The 17460-nt window shown below is 41.0% G+C and overlaps 1 long non-coding RNA gene across 1 annotated transcript in view; it reads right to left on the bottom strand.

Annotated features, from left to right (window-relative positions):
* Window positions 1-16467, bottom strand: part of LOC131462859 (uncharacterized) — a 28328-nt gene extending 11861 nt beyond the window's left edge. Inside the window, exons 1-2 of the long non-coding RNA XR_009240921.1 lie at window positions 15265-16467; window positions 15016-15156 (exon numbers count right to left, since the gene is read on the bottom strand). This is a non-coding gene — a long non-coding RNA (uncharacterized LOC131462859). The remainder of the gene's footprint in view (window positions 1-15015; window positions 15157-15264) is intronic.
* Between the last annotated feature and the right edge of the window lie 993 nt (window positions 16468-17460).

Below are 17460 nucleotides of genomic sequence, written 5' to 3'. Positions count from 1 at the left end.
CAGACTGTCATCTTTCTCGCAACAAATTTTTTTTTGGCATCTTTATTTTCCTTACAACCATGACCTCATGTGCCCTTTAGACAAACACACACACACCGTCTCCCGAGAATTAATGCCACTGAGAAAACACAAAGTCATAACCAGTAATATACCATATTTATCGTATTTTTACCATCCTTTAACAGCTTTAGAGTCATCGTGATGCTTAAATGTGTTATTGTGGGTAGATTCGGGGCTGTCTTCACTCTTCCTATCGTCTTTTAGCGGAAGACCAGCTTTGCAAGATCAGGGCTGTTAACCGGGAGTCACGAGGTCTCGCAAAAGTCTAGCGTCTCGTGAGAAATAAAAATTGCACTACACACACACACTCTTTAACCAAGTTATGGCCATAAGATGAAGGCAGTGATAGCATTATTTGTAGTTCATCATGGCAGAGCCAATGAAAAAGAAGCAGAGAAAACAGTTGTCGGAGGAAGCGGAGAAGAGGAAACGACTGAGCGCGGGGCCAAACGCGAGTAAACGTTGGACCGGCTTTTTTTTGAATGGCGAGAACTGAAAAACACAGAAGCATGCAAACCAATGCGGACCTGGCGTTCTTAGTGTTGCACTTGAAAATATGTTTGGGATAAACTCTATATGTATTTATGCGTATTTGCACTTTCTAGATGTTTCATGTTCGTCCAGCTCCGTCGAACACAAACGTAGATGGCCAAGAGAGGGGAAGTGTCAGCGGTGAGTTTTTACGATAGTGAGGATAAAGTGGAAGACACAAGAGGGAGCGCCATGGAAAAAAAAGGGAAAAAGCTATCAGAAAGTTCCACTTTAAAAAGGTCCAGAATTAGTGACCACAGACTGTAACAACTGACGGACTCCTGCACTCACTCTTTCACAGACCTAACAGGCAAAGAAAAGGTGTGGTAAGATTCCACTTCACGATTCAAAACACACACACTTTGTCCACTCGGGGTGCTGTAAAAACATGGAGCAGCAAAATGGCGGCTTCCATAAAGCAAGGCCATTCCCTACTTACTTATAATTTCTGCTAGTAAACCAACTTAAATATTACACACTGGACCATAATAATAACTAAAATCAAGTTGGTCTCAGTCGGACTAACAAACCTGGATAATGTGATTCATAGTCCGATTACTCCTGCATGTATGTGCTTAGTCGGACTAAGACAATAATTCTGTTTTCTTAACGTCACGTAAACACGTTAGTCCGACTAAAATCAATACATTTTATTTGTAAGCGCCTTTCAAACACTCAAGGTCACTTTACATCATATATAAGAAAACAAATCAAACAGACGTTATAAATGCATATGCACACACGTGTAAATGTGCATTTTGTGTAGTAATGTCACACATTACTGAAACATGATGCTGCTTCACATTCCACTCCGTTACGATCAGCTCATAAGATACATTTTGTGAAATTGATTAATGACACGCAGACAATTTTTGGAGGTAAAATTAAACATTATGACTTTGTCATTCAGGCACACGGGTACATAATCATATGGATCATGTGCTCGTGTGACTAAGTAAGTTAAATGCAAAAGCTCCCGCTTGTCGTTGTTGCCATGGCGATTTCATTAAACACAAGCCTTGACCATTCCGCACATGCAGATACATAAAAAAGCAGTCTATTAAATAGTATCATGTTCACTTTCAATTATTCATTGAATGTATTAAAGGTTGCACTTTTGCATTAATTATTAAATGTAATTCCTGCTGTAAATGAACATAAGGAGGAAAAATGGAGGAGCTCAGCCAAAGCAAAACATTAAATTTAATCTTTTTCCCTCAAAACGCACTGAACGGTGTGAAGAGAAAAAGGAAGATCTTTTTAGGAGGATGACAGCGCATGGATGAATGTTCTGTCGCAGTAATACAGTGATTATTTTGTCTCGAGTCTGTACTGATAATCAGATCTGAAATAAGGGTCTACAATTGACCTTCATCTTCTGGCTCTCAGTGGTGTTTACATTCATATATGGTGAACAGTGTGGGACTTCACCGGACTTCACTACAATCATACGTTTCCTCTGCATGCATTATAATCCAGAAACACCTGCTTGGTTTGTTATAAATCGTCTGTTGGCTGTGATGATTTTACTGTAATCACTATGATCACTACAAAAATGAGCTTCCCTTTCTTAAAGCAAAATGAATTGATCTGCAATACGTTTTTGTTCATGTGATCACCTTAAAGTCCTGCACACGCAACATAATTGTGCGTTTATTTGCAATTCACAGACATTTGGGAACTTGTACCCTTCAGTAAACATATTGTATTATCCCATGAGAATAGACTTGAAATTGAATTAGATATTTGCATATTATCCCACTTGATTCAATTTCAAATAAAGTTTTTCAGTCATTAATGCAACATTTCGGTTTAAAAGGTACACTAGAGTCTTTTTGTCTTTCTGTGATAAAATCTGTCTGGAGTGGATTTTCAACTTATTCCTGTCACCCACTCAGCTTATTAACATGAAAGGGCAACAAATGAGTCCATTTGATATGAATGTAAACTCAACAAATTAAAGTCGAAATAAAATTAAAATGCAATTAGCTGAACTATGTAAGTTTAATAAGGCACCGTCACAAGAAAAAGAATAATAGATATATCATCCATTAGCACAAGATACAAGCAAATAAAGAATAAAAAACTATGCAGAGGCACAACAACAAAATATATGACACGCACACAGCCCGCACTGTTTGTTCAGGTGTGTGCACAGATTTGACTGGAATTGTCAAGAGAGGTAAAGTGCATTTCAACTTGTCATGACCCGGTCTGTCTACTTTACCTCAAAAATAGTCCAACATTTAGACAACGCTACTTTTGTCAGCATTTTCCACATGCATGCCAGAGAGCTGTGAAGATCCAGCAGCTTACTTTCACCCTCTCCCCGAAAACAATGAATATTTACTCCGCTGTCGGCCTAACTGCAGGTTTAAAAGCCATTCAGACAAGTATGCAAAAAGAGAAAACCTTCGACAATGATGAGTATTCACCATAATACTCTGAAGATTACCCTGCTTTATCAAATTTAATTAGATTATAAAGGCTTAGCCTCCAAATAGCTGTGGGTGAGTAAATTACATGCTGATCAGGAGCCGAGTTAAAGCCAAGCCAACTTTGTACTGTAGCCACTGAGACAAAACGCATTCAAACTAATTAATAGTCCATTAAATAAAAGCAAAACTGTACCAGCAAATGTAGCCTCTTTAAAAGCATATTAACATTAGAAGAGGTAATTGTTTGTCTCGCAGGAGAAAGCTTTAGTAAAGAGGATCTCAGAGATGAGGTGATTCTTTCTTTACATGCATGTGGTGGAGGTCTTTTACCCCAACAATGCCTTGAGTGATGGTGTGACCCAACCCAGACACCATCAATTCCCCCTTCTTTTCCCCCCACTTCCTTTCCTTTTTCTGCATTGTCACTGAAAGTCATCCTTCTCATTTAAAAAGTACTGTATTTACTTTGTATCAATTAATCTCACGCCTTCCATCTGTTTGCCCTTTTGCTTTTTCTCTCTCCTCACATCCCTGCATCCATCTTGTTTTCCCGCCCTCCCCCTTCCCTCAGGCCCAGCCACCACTCTGGTATTCCCAAAGTCATCAGCAATCAGACATCTTCAATGGATTAATTACACTGTCCTCACACAGCTTGATTGAGCATCTAACATCCACACCCCACCTCCTCAGACCCCGGTGCTCCCTCCTCACCTCCACCCACTTACAGACCTCGAACGTCTTCAGTGCTTTATTCTCTTTTCATCTCTTTAATGCCTCCTCCCTGCCTTTTATGTCTGCACATTCTACCCTAAACCCCAGACCCCACCCCGACCTCCTGTTCTCGAAAAATGACCACAGCGGCTGTCCCTTTTTCTTCACTAATTGGACATTGATTGGCGGCGGCCCTCTCCATGATCTCCCCTGAATATCAGGATCGCGCTAATTGAAGAATTAACTTAGGTGAGACTTGGACTCGGAGAGGGAAAAAGGGAGAAAGGCAAATACAGACAAAATGCTTCAGTTTAAAGAAAATACGATAGAGCACAGACTCGCATGGGGCATCCACGTGTACATAATGAAGAAAAGACACGTGAGGAAGCCGAGTGTAGGGCTGTCAATCGATTCAAAAAATGTACAATATTTGCTCTGAGCACAATTAATTGCATCTTTTTTATCCTAATACGAAAGCTTGTAATAATTGATGGTTAAAAGTAAGAGCAGAGAATGGATTTTGAATCAACAGAAAGACAGCACGTATAAATGCAGACACTATTCTTTAAAAGCATCTTTAAGTTTAAATACAGATTCTCTCCTGTGAACTACAGACAGAACTTATATGCACGTCAAGTATATCCAGTAAGAGAAAAACAAAAGAGAAAACTTTAGAGTCGCCAAGGGCATTAAAAGCCTGTGGAAGTAAATCATTTCTTGTGTGTATTCATTAGGATTGGCTCTACACCACTTTTTGGGTCTTATACAATATCCATGCCACAACATTGCATTTCTACTCATACTAATATCAGTCTGATAAAGTCTTTGAAGAAACTTAGCTGTTATGACATTTGTGCTGATGCACTATCTAACCAGCCATTTCCAGCTAGAGACATTTGCAGCTCTCACTTGGACATCTCTCTTTAAAGAGCAAGAGTAGTGAGGAGTAACACTGTAGAGCTCCGGTAGCTGACGTCACACAACCAAGGTAGGATACTGCGCTGTTCACCTCTATAGACGACACATAAATCAAGACAATATGTCAGGCAACGGAGACAGGTTTACAAGGAGAACACTGTAGCGGATACGCACAGATCCAGAGAGACGGTGGACGTGAATCACTGCTATAAAATGTGCTCACAGCGAGCAGATGACGACAGAGCGTTAGAGGCCATCAAGCAACGGAGATCTTGTGGTTCACTCTCTGTAACACACACGTCTGCACAGCAACTTTAACACACAAATGACTTACATTACACCGTCAGGGGCATTATGAGGATCATATAAATTCGGTCTGTCAAGTTTTGCGATATATCTGTCCATCTCTGTGGGGTTAGAGTGACAGGTTGAATCCAGCACTGGTCCTGGTGTTTTATACGCGACAAACACACAAGCTAGTGACGGGCAAAGCAGTTCATTTCGGTGTACTGAATCATTAGCATCGTCTCATCTTCTACCGTATTATCCTGCACATGAGGATGACAGGGGGGCGCTGGTGCCAATCCAAGCTGACATAGGGTGAAAGGCGGGGAACACCCTGGACAGGTCGTCTGTCCATCACAGGACAACATAGAGACAAACAGCCATTCTCTCACACTCACACATACTGTCAAGTGTAGTGTCCAATTTATTCTAATCGCCTAAATCTGCATGTTTTTGTTACTATGGGAGGAAAACGGAGAACCTGGAGAAAACCAATGCACACACAGAGAGAACATGCAAACTGCATGCAGGAAGGCCCATGTTCCGACCGGGTCACGAACCTGGGACTTCCATTAGAATCAGTTCATTAAAAAGATTAGTTCAGTACTTCCTGCTTGACCGGAGCACAGATTCCTTCTGACTCAGTCACTTGACTAAAATACGTCTGGACGGGTTGTGATGCGGCTCACGATCGCTACACCAGACTCCTCCATTAAATATTGAGATTTTAGAACTGTCCTTGTTAAATGCTGGAGATTAACGCCAGTTTTTGGGATTTTTAAATCTTTTTAACTGACATACAATTTGGCATTGTTCGGTTAGATTGCTGTGTCGGACGTCGCATACATGACTCCTCCAATGACGACACTCTCTGCCAATCAGTGGCCGGCAGTCTGTCGATGTCACATTTTAGTATCTGCTCAGCTCACCTGGAACCTCGCCGGAGCAGGTGCTAAAAAGTACAGAGTACTATCCCTAATGGAAAAGCGAAATAAACCAAGTACAGACGAGCTGTGCTAGAACTGTTTTACTCAGTCAGTGCAAACGACTGCCTTTTCCAGTCTTTAACAGCAAAGTGTGCTGCGACGTCTCATAATTTGTTGATTTGTTCGACACAATATTTACTCGAGATTATAGAGTGAAATGTGTCTCCCCATTCTATTTAAATGAAAAGAACATATTGGCTTCTTTTTCTTCTTTGGACAGTTTGGTGGCATTTACGGTCAAAGATCAACCACATTAAATATTTGAAATCAATTGCAACAATTACGTATTGATTTTGACGACAGGAGGAGACATTTTGTGACATGGTGGATTCACAGAGTGCTGCCGTGATCATTATTGTTTGATATGCACTCACGTTAAACGGTGGAGATCCCGTTCGAAACATGAACAGATCAGATTAATATTAAACAACCTCCTCTGGTTTAACTACAGACCTTGATTATTTATTTTTAGCTCATACGGAGTCCTTTCTCACTCCAAGCTCCAAAACACACAACCACTACACATCAATCATGGATCCCAGACCATAACCCCAAAAGCAGAGTGCTGCTTTGAGTCATTCTAATATCATGATGGATGACAACTTCCCAAAGCAATCCCTCTGCGTGCCAGCATCATTTAACTAAAGGCATCAACCTGCCCCAGCCAATACCAGTCGTCCATCTCCCCACGCTGAGAGTGTCGGACTCTGTCTTTCAAACCTCTAAAATGATCCTTAAAAAAAAGCCAAATCCTCCACCTGAGGTGACATATGAAGGCTGCCACAGAAGAATGAGTTTCACCCAAATTCCCGATCATGAATCTGCATTGTTTTGCCCCTTTTACACCCATCACAAGCTGTTAAGTTGACGAGAGTTGAGACTACGAGGAGGTTAAGCTGACCTCGGGCTCCACTTCAGAGCAGGCTCACCCTGGAGTGTGAGATGACAAAACATTTAGCCCGATCTCGCTTGCAGCTCACTGACAGGCTGAAACAAAAGCACATCCTCGGAGGAGTTTAAAATCATTGAATGAATGTCAATTAATTTCACAAGACGGAGTTGAATTGATTAGAATATAAAACAATCTTTCTTGAAAGCAAAGGGGAATTGATGTCCAAGGCCTTCAAACAGAGAGAGTGCGAAGACGGAAAAACGACAAAATGAAAGAAAGACGGCTGATTTGGTGTGTATGTGCTTGATGGAGTATGTGCCCAGGTGCGTGTGTGTGTGTGTGTGTGTGTGTGTGTGTGTGTGTGTAAGCTCAGCAGTTGTGTTGCACGCTTGGTTGGCGGGGTGTGTGTAAAGTAATTAACATGATAGGCTCCCTCTAAGCCTGATAGCCTGCTCCCTACAGCGAGGTCATTGAGCAGACACCAACAGACACCTGAGCTGCATCTTAGACACAAGCCTGGATATTTCACACACACACACACACACACGTTCAACCAATATGTGCATGGCACCAACGAATACTACAAACACACTAGCTATTAGCAGGAACGACATGTTACAGTATATATATAAAATTACACACACACACATACATATATATATATATACATATACACATATATATATATATATATATATATATACATGTATGTATAAATATATATATATATATATATACACACATGTATGTATAAATATATATATATATACACACACGTATGTATATATAAACATATACATATATGTATATATGTGTACATACATATATACATATAAACACACATATATACATATAAACACATATATGTGTGTGTATATATACACATATACACATATGTGTGTGTATATATATCTTTATATATGTGTATATATATATATATACACACACACACACGTGTGTGTATATATACATACATATATGAAAACATATATGAAATAATGAACTTAAACTGATGTATAACTATGTATATATATATATATATATACACACACACACACACATACATACATATACACACATATACACACACGTGTATATATATACATATACACACATATATACACACATACGTATATATATACACACATATATATATATATACACATACATACATATAGTTATACATCAGTTTAAGTTCATTATTTCACTGTCACACTCAACTTTTTTAACAATTCTGAATGTCTCACACTGATCTCTTGTTTTCATGACCGGAGTTAAAGCAGAACATGAAAGGTGGAGAGATACAGTAAACTGCTTAGAACTGTGACATACAACACCAGAGGATGGAGGTCAGGACAGAGACATCATAGTTTATACAGCACAGCTGAAGCTCTCCACCCATCAGGCTCCTGCAGAGAGAAGCCGGCTCACAATAGTTACACCAGGTGTCAGAAAACCTGTTGGATAAGTGGATAATCAAATGCCCAGTGTATCCATATGCATCCATCCTTATCGCTGCAATGTCATCATTTATCTCTGCTTTTCCAAAGTGATCAAAACTCAGTAACACATTTACTAAATATTAAATACATTAGTTAGGTAACTCAAGTTTTGGTTGAAATAATTGAGTCAAGTGCATCTGGCTGCACTTATAAAGTGTCCAAGAACAAAAATATTTCCTTACTCAGCAGCATACACAAAAACATAAAATAATCAAATGTGTAATTTTTATGATCATAAAATCCAACACAATCATAAAAAACCCATAAATAAAGAAAGAATAAAGACTAATAGGCCGAATCGACTGATGGCATAATAAAAAATGCCAAAACAAACTAACAATCTAATAAAAGTATATTCCATTAAATTGTGCAGGTTTGCTTCCAAATGTGGTGGAAATTTACCAATGCATTAAAGGGACATAGAAGTTACCAACACATGTAAAAAAGAGTCCTTAATAACTTTTCATGCCTTCACAAAAGACAGTGTTTACCAGACATGGTGAGGAGAGGTTGAAATGTGTAATAATGACCTGTTTTGCTCAAAAATGGGCAACAAATATATTGAAGGATTTGTCTTAAACCGAAACAAATATTGAAAGTTTACTTGCTTACTATTCTCTGTAAAGGGGCACAAAACTACTTAAAAACCGTAGGTAGTGACAATCTGTCCTCTTTGGTGGAGGCTAATAAGACATCCCATATGACCAGTGGTGGCCAATACTGACAATACTGACAATATCCTCCCTTTTCTCTCTGCTAAAATCTATTGTTTCTCTCTTCTTCATTCTAAATAACCCCAAGACCTTCGCTCTGGTCCTCTAATCCAAAAACGGAGGCAAAATACCCCACCCGTACACTGCCCTCATTTGCTAAAGGATTAGAGTCGGGGCACCAAGGTCAAAGTAAGGCCACCACCAGAGACAACCCCCCCCGTGCCAAAAAAAAGAAAATGCACACACACACACACACACACACACACACACACACACACACACACACACACACACACACACACACACACACACACACACAAACACACTGGGGAGCCACGAATACAGAGGCAAACACACACACATTAGCATGATGTGAACTCTGCACACATGACATTGCTTTCAAGCACACAGTTCGAGGAACAGAGCAGCATTATGTATTCACATACTGTAGGTGTGTAGGTGTGTAGGCAGAGCCCGAGTCACCGACGACACAGTCACACACACATTTGCATGAGCATGTGCGCAACTAAATAAATTGACCTTAACTTTCTAACTCAAAAAGGAAAAAACAGATTTGCGCGACTTGAGAACGCCAGGGTCAAATAACAACTTTAAGAAGGGGGCGAGTGAGCGACGCCGTTAATAAATCATACGGAACACACCTTTTCCAAAAAGGAGTCTTAAGTGAGAAAGAAAGACAGGGGGGAAGAGTTACAGAAAGCGATTGTCAGAGAGAGAAGAAACATCACTCTGAAAACTTCTAAAGAAGGCCCTGCTCAGGGTTTTAAATGCTCTCCTCCCTCGATCACTCCCTCTCTTCCCACTTTCCTCTCATTCCTTTCATGAATTAAAAGCACGGTGGGTCTGTGGGGAGAAGCATAGTTAATTCCGATCAGATCACCTCCTCCCCTCACTCAGCCTCCCCCTCCCCCAGCCCCCACCACCCCACCATCCCCGCCTCTCCTCCCAGGGCGATGGTTGCCGTGCCGTCTGACAGACGGAGATGGGATCTGACAGTAAACAGGCGTGTGGATGCCCGGCGCGTGATTGACACGTAGGCAGGTCGGCGGGGGCCCGCCCCCCTCCTAATCCTGCCCTGTCAGCTCTAATTGGGGAGGTGGGGCTCCATGTCACCAAGGTGACTGATTGACAGGACCTCAGCTTTGCATAGATATGAGGGAAAGGTGGGGAGGTTCACACAAGGCATAACACTGTTAACACTACTATACTGCTAATAGAGATATGTGTGCGCGTGTGCACGCGTGTGCATGTGTGTGGACGCGCGCGTGTGTGCGTTGCTGGCGTGCACTCGAGCACACACACTTGGATGCAGATGAACACATTCAAGAACATGGCTGAGCGCACAAATAAACCAACAACAATAACCATGAACAAAATCAACATGCATACCCAATGTCAGAATGCAGACAGCATCGTCTGCCCACACACACACACACACACACACACGTATTCTTGACATGCTGTGATGAAGAGCAGAGGTACAGGAAGCGTTGAGATGCAGCATGCAGAGAATCTAAAGTCCTCACCATGTCAAGGCCAGTGATACACAGGGCAGGGGTTACGACACTTTGCTACGACACTTAAACCCGTGCACGCGCACAAGTACGTGCTAATGTATTAAATGGCAAAACTGTGAGTTTAGGAGTTGGGGTGAAGCCTTTTTGACAAGTCAGGTTTTCTGTCAGGCAGAGGAGCTTCAGAATTAAGGCACAGCATCATTAAAGGGGCTAAACGTAAGTTCCAAAAACAGTTCTCTATAGCGACACGTGTGGCGGTGACTGAACTACAGCTTCGTACACTTTGGTCCTGCTCGCAGGCACAAGAAAGCATCCTGGGAGTCGGCCAAAACAACGTCAGGAGACTGGAGTTTTTTAAACTCACGGACAAGATACACACTGATGAGGTAACTAAAGCGACACTCTACTCTTCCCTCAGCTTTCTTTTACCTTTTTTTTTTGCGGAGTTGCTGTTTCCGGGTTAAATGGTGAGTGGCAGTGCAATTAAAAATGTTCACGTTGGCGCTGACGTGTTTATATCTTTAGTTTTTGGGGGAAGCATTTATCACTTTTGAGTTACTTTTTCACTTCACCTGAGACTGAGCAGCAGAGAGAGAGAGAGAGGGTTTGTTGATATTAGCAACTCACTGACTACTCACTGCTATAGTAGCTGTGGGTGAAAGTCAACCACTGATGTTGACCTGAAGTACACAGACCTCCGACCTGACTTCAATTCTTATGGGTCAGTCTACAGGCCACTGTCTCATTTTCTTAAGACATGTTATGACGTGTGCCTTCATTGGCATTAAAAAAGGTAAATGCAAGAATATCCTAATAAAATACCCAGGATTTTATAAACAAATTCACACTGGCATATTGATCTAGAGCCAAAAAACGGGGTACAGCCGAGTCTGATAGACGTTTAGTCATAAACCCCAAATTATTTGACAAAGGGAACACTGACCTAGTGCATTAATAAAATCTGATATTGCTCCTTTGGGGACAGAGGACATTTGTACAAAATGTCCTTGCAATCCATCCAATAGTTGATGAGCTATTTCAGTTCGGACTAAATAAAGACAGACTGACTTTATTTAATAGTTTCAGTGTCCAGAAATGAATGAAACCTAATAAAACAGCTTTGCAATAAATTCTTCCATCATGAAGGATATGTTTTATAGACGTGTTAATTAAACTTAATGTCTGTTTTCGTGGCGACTGATTTGCATAAGTTATATTTCTGTCAGTTGTGCGTTAACTGTATAGAGCTGTACCTAATTAACTGGTAATAATGGAGTGTATTTCTCTCCGGAATTAACTTCACATTTAAAAAAAAAAGAAACTTCAGTCTTTGCAATTTCCTTGTAAATCGACAGACAGTTTTACATCATTCCGTCTCAAAAATGATCAAAATGTAATAATCTAAGACGGGAGAATTCCTCCAGATAAGTTGCTGACAGATATAAACAATTTATGATGAGGGGTCGCGGGTGGACTTTGCTTCATTTTAATGGATTACCAACCAAAAAAAAGTGGGAAACTGTAATAGAAATGATCTGCTGCGAGGCCTTTGAATTTTTACAGCTAATTATAAATTGTTAATTGTCATACAACACAGCCATAATCTTTATGTATGAATTTAATTTACAGATAGTGTGTGCGCGCGCGTGAAAGTGTGTGTGTGCGTGCGTGCGTTTTGTGCACCTTGATTGACAGCTGCCACTGACCTGTGCCAGTCAGAGTGCAATGCTGCGGGGCGGTGGGGTCGATCGCTACAGAGACGACCTTAGCCCTCATCTGCATCCTGCCTTCATTAGCAGAGCCAGGCAAGGAGAATAACAACCCAATAAATTAATAAAGAGAAAGAGGGAGAGAGGGGAGACGGAAGGGAAGGGAAGGAGGGGACGGAGGGGAGGGAGTGGTGGACACGAGGAGAGCGGGGAGAGCAAGGGTAAATGGGAGGCGAGAGAAAGAGAGAGAGAGGGAAGGAAGGAAGGGAGGAAGCAGGCATGAGGAAAGGGCAGAGGAAAAGAGAGAAGAGTGAGGCACTGAAGTATAGAGAGCTGGAATTGAGGACTGCAAGAAAGTGTGTGCGTGTGTGTGTGTGTGTGTGGACTAAAAACCTTGATAATCCTTTTTAGGAAAGTGAGGACATTTTGGCTTGTCCCCATAACCTGTCACACCTTAAAAGGCCCGTTTGTGGGTTAAGACGCGGTCTTAGCGTAAGGGTAAAAATGTGGTTTATGTCAGGGTTAGGTTAAGGGTTATGTGTCTACATACCCGACATCCTAACAAATATACTAAATGGTATTTATTTATATAGCACTTTTCTAGTTTTGATGTCCACTCAAAGCTTTACACTACAATTTCTATCACTCATCTTTCATACCCATTCAAATTAGTAAGTAAATTTCCCCAAGACAGACTTAAAAATGGTTTTGCCAATAATATCTTTGGGGCTGATTTAGAAACGTGGCTCCTTGCCCTGTTTGAACAGAGTATTGATACATTACCATCTGTACTGGCTCTTTAATGCCAGTAGAGACAGAGAAACTCTAACTGCTCCACAGACCGGGGGCCAAATGTTCCAGATCATCCACCTCTCATTCATGATTGAAGTGAATTAAACATGCCAACCCAAAAAAGCTAACGGTTTCAATAAAGTATGAGATTTAATCATCCACATTGTACTGGTGCACAAACACACACACACACACACACACAGATGGAGGAACACAACTCTCAAATACCTCCACGCTCGCAGTGTAACACACACACACACAAACATACACACAGCAGAATCAAGGGGAAGCTTGCAGCGTAAATAAATTATGAACAAGTATGTTACATGGGATAGACTGTTGGTTGGGAGCTTTCCCAGGAGAACTCTAGTAATGATGCTTTCTCATCTTCCAGCAGAGTTGTATAGCGTACAGCAGCCTCCATTACTCCATCTTCATCACCATGTTGGACGGAAATATGGGCCTATCCTCGTGCCAGGAGATTTCTCACTGCACTGTCCACTTCAAACTTACTATCAACAGCGCATTCTTTCTCATTTTGCACCCGATGAAGGCTTTTTTAACTTTTAATTTTTGTTCCTCCTTCGTGCGGTAGTGCCTGAGATTTTGTTTGTTTGTTTTTTATAGTCTCATAAAAGCTGCAATGACTTTGGGGATTTTTGTTGTTCGGCTGTTAGTTTGAGACGATATAACATTACTCGTTTGCTGTGTTCTGTAAATGGGCTCTGTCAAGCAATAATATCAGACCTGACTGAGGGAGCGTTTGTGTGTATCTACCAGCAGCACAGGGCCGGGTGGGGACAAGAAATCTTTAGATTTCCTGAGCAGTCGAATTAACGTCTGAAACTTTTTGTTTTCAGTTTGCAGCCATTTTACTTTATTAACACAATGGACTTGTTGCCTCAGTCTGTCCTGAAATAATAAAGAAATAATAGCTGAGAGGTTTAGTCAGAATTGTGTGAATTAAGTTAACAATGGTTTGAATCGATTGGACTAGAGCTGCAACTAACGATTATTTTCATAATCGCTTAATCTGCCGATTATTTTCTGGATTAATCGAGTAATCGTTTGGTACATAAAATGCCAGAAAATGTTGATCAGTGTTTCTCAAACCTGGAAAGGATGATGTTCTCAGATGTCTCGTCTTGTTGTCTTGTCCAAAAACCAAAGATTATTCAGTTTTGATGATTTCTTTGTTATATGGATAAAAGAAATGGAAAAAATACACATTTAAGAAGCTGAAAAATCTGAAAACTTGCGTTAATTCCTTAAAAACACTCCGCACGATTAATCGATTATCAAAATAGTTGACGATTAATTTAGTAATCGATTAATAATCGATTAATCGAGTAATTGTTTCAGCCCCAGATTGGAGGTTTGTTAATATTTAAAAGTTACAGACTTCTCTGCTTGCTTGCTCGCTCACACACTCAGTGTTCAGGTGTTAGGAGGTATAAGGAGTGCTAACCCTGGTCTGGAGTGGCTGCAGTGGAGAAATACAACAGCACAGAGATCTAGACCAGTTCCAATAGCAACTTGTGGTGGAAAACATTTTATATATAGCTCAGCTTGAAATATTGAGAGATGCTCATTGAGACAACCACATCCACGTACACTGGAATTTGGAGAGACAACAACACCGTGCACCCCGCTATTACCACCTGACAGCACGACCCATCTGTTGAGGAGACGCAGGTAAAGTGCCTGGCCCTATTTTCTCTGTCTCTCTAACTTAGGAGAGAAGGCTGATCAGGGTTGAGGAGTGTGAGCAGCGAGGAGCGGGGCCTGCTGTGCTGGGGAGGAAATTCTCAGGGCGATCGATGAGGAGGATTAGGGCCGGCTTTGGGGCTCAGAGGCCTGGATCTGAGTGGTATTCTCAGTGGGGCCCCTGGGAGAGAAGCAGAGGGAAAGCTGGAGGGGAGAGAGGAGAGAGGGCTAACCTGAAACTGTCAGGAGGCTGAGAGAGGGTTGGCCAGGCTGGGAATAGAGGAGCGGCCATGGTCCCACTTGACATCATGAATGGCACTGAAATCCTGCCACCCACTCACACCAACACACGCTGACCAGCCTGATTGGATAAGCTGCAGGGCACAGGAGAGAGAAGAAGCCCATTTAATGTTAAAAGAAAGAGAGGAAACAGATTTACAAACAAGGATGAAGTTGTTGGGGTTTTTTTTTCGTCTCCTTACATGTTCCATCTTTTAATTTTCTTCAGGCCAATTCGGCAGTTGTCTTCTAACTTGATGAGTGCGGTGCACAACAAAAGACTGCCTCCATCTGTGTATGCCTCTGATGCTCATGATTGGTCAGCCCATTCGACAGCTCGCTGCTGTCCCCCGGGTACAGACGGTCGGATCCATGATTCATTTTGCAATGAGGAGGAAAAAAAGAGGGGAGAGCGCATGTGAGAGAAGAAACAGCCAAGACCACTGGGAAATTATACGGTGGAGCGGCATGGTGGATCTGGAATTAAACGGCATAATTAATCAAGCAAAAAAACAAGCACGTTGCTCATACATTTATTATTTGCATTTTTTTCCACTTCAGGAGATGTAATCTGCAGATATACATTGGGACCCTTGATCTGTGTTACAGGGACCCGGAGGCCGTGGACCTATTTCGACCACTGACCCTAATAGTGTAAAGTGGAACCAGTTCTGCTCAAAGCTTCTTTTTTTCCCCCCTACCTCACTATTATCTCCACACAATGCCCTCTGCCTCTAAAGCAATCTCCACAACAAACAGAGCAAGTCCCACAGAATCATCTTGTCTCCCTGTCCTTTAAATTAGGGTGTCTGCAAAATTGGGTTCACAACTCTCAGCTCTCTGTGGAGTTGTTCTGCATTATGCAGTGTGTGCACTTGACCTGATGAGGGGGGAAGAAAAAAAAAAACACAACCAGCCACTGTAAGAGCAATGCTGCAAAAATATCACAAAAATTATCAGTAAGAAATGAGGAGCTGGCAAAACCATGTAAACACCTCATGAAAACCTTGATAATAACTAAATTGCAAGCATGCCCACAAAGGTTACATTAGTTTGAACACCAATTATTCGCACACACTAAACCCACGAGTCCATCAAGTTATATCCTTATGAAATCTATTTCTGCTTTTGGGTTATTTCTTGTTCTTTGTTTGGTAAAGGTTGTGATGATTTTCAAGAAATCAGGTTCACGAGGATGAGTGGATTTTAATGATGATCCGGGCGCACATCACTACTTGAGGGGACTGACTGAGCAGCCTTGGTGGAGGTTTACCTTCTCTGGGAGCCGCCTCTAGTTTTCTAAATGACTGAAATAGTTGTTTAGTCAGAAAATAGTGAAATATTGCTGCTTCTCCATCCCTCCAAGTGTCATTCAAGTACGTGCCGTTCTGTCCACAAACCAAGGATTGGAGTAAAGACCCAAAACATATTGAGATTACTATTATTATTACTATTATTATTATTATTTAATCACTCAAACAAATGAATCAATAGTTGGCCATTCATTTATCATTAGATTTCTAATCATCAATTATTGCAGCCATATCCCATATTGGTCCCATGAAATACTAGAGTTTGGACCAGGACTATTTAATTATAAACTCAGTTGTGCCACATTTTCAAACCAAGACATTTAGCTGGGCTCGACATTTCCTGCAGCCAGTAAGCAGCAGGGGAGGACAAATTTAAAAAATAGAACTAGAAATAAAATTATTTTGGTCATACCTGTCCTTGTACACCTCAAAGTGTGAAAAAAAGTGCACAGTTTTAGCTGTAACTATTTCAAATAAAAAATAAATGTGTTTGTCATCTCACATGCAATTTTCATGCACGAAATCAAAAAGAAGCATTTGTTTCTCTTTGAAATAAAGATAAACATCTCAAAGTGTCTTTAACAGAATACAAAAGTATTAAAACTGCTATCAAAACTATCAGACTACAGTAGGAATATATGTAATATGTCTTTGAGGGACAGTGAAAAGTGTCGCTCTCACTGTTTCTGGTGGAACCACAGGTTGGACCACTATGAAGATGGTTATGGGCGCATGTGGTGCTGCCATTTGAATAGACTGGGTTTAGACTATTACTCTACAGCCAAAATAAAAGGGGCAAATATTAAAATTACACTACAAAGTATATATGCATGTTTACCTTCCTTGTCGCATCTTGTCATCCTGGGATGTATTATGAGCCAGTTCCACCCCAGCAGGACAAAGGTGGCACAAAATTAAGTTACAAGAATAATTTGCCTGTCATGTAAGGAGTGTTACAGATTCTCCTTCTTCTCGGAGTAGCTAAATGTGCCTTTTGTCAGGCAGCAAACAATAATAATGATAATATTAATATGACTGAGGGGCCCTATATTAGACATATCACATAACTTCAACTTCACCTTCATT

This window comes from Solea solea, chromosome 7 (assembly GCF_958295425.1).
Source record: "Solea solea chromosome 7, fSolSol10.1, whole genome shotgun sequence".
NCBI classification, from domain to species: Eukaryota; Metazoa; Chordata; class Actinopteri; order Pleuronectiformes; family Soleidae; genus Solea; species Solea solea.
This window is presented reverse-complemented; position numbering and strand designations above follow the sequence as displayed.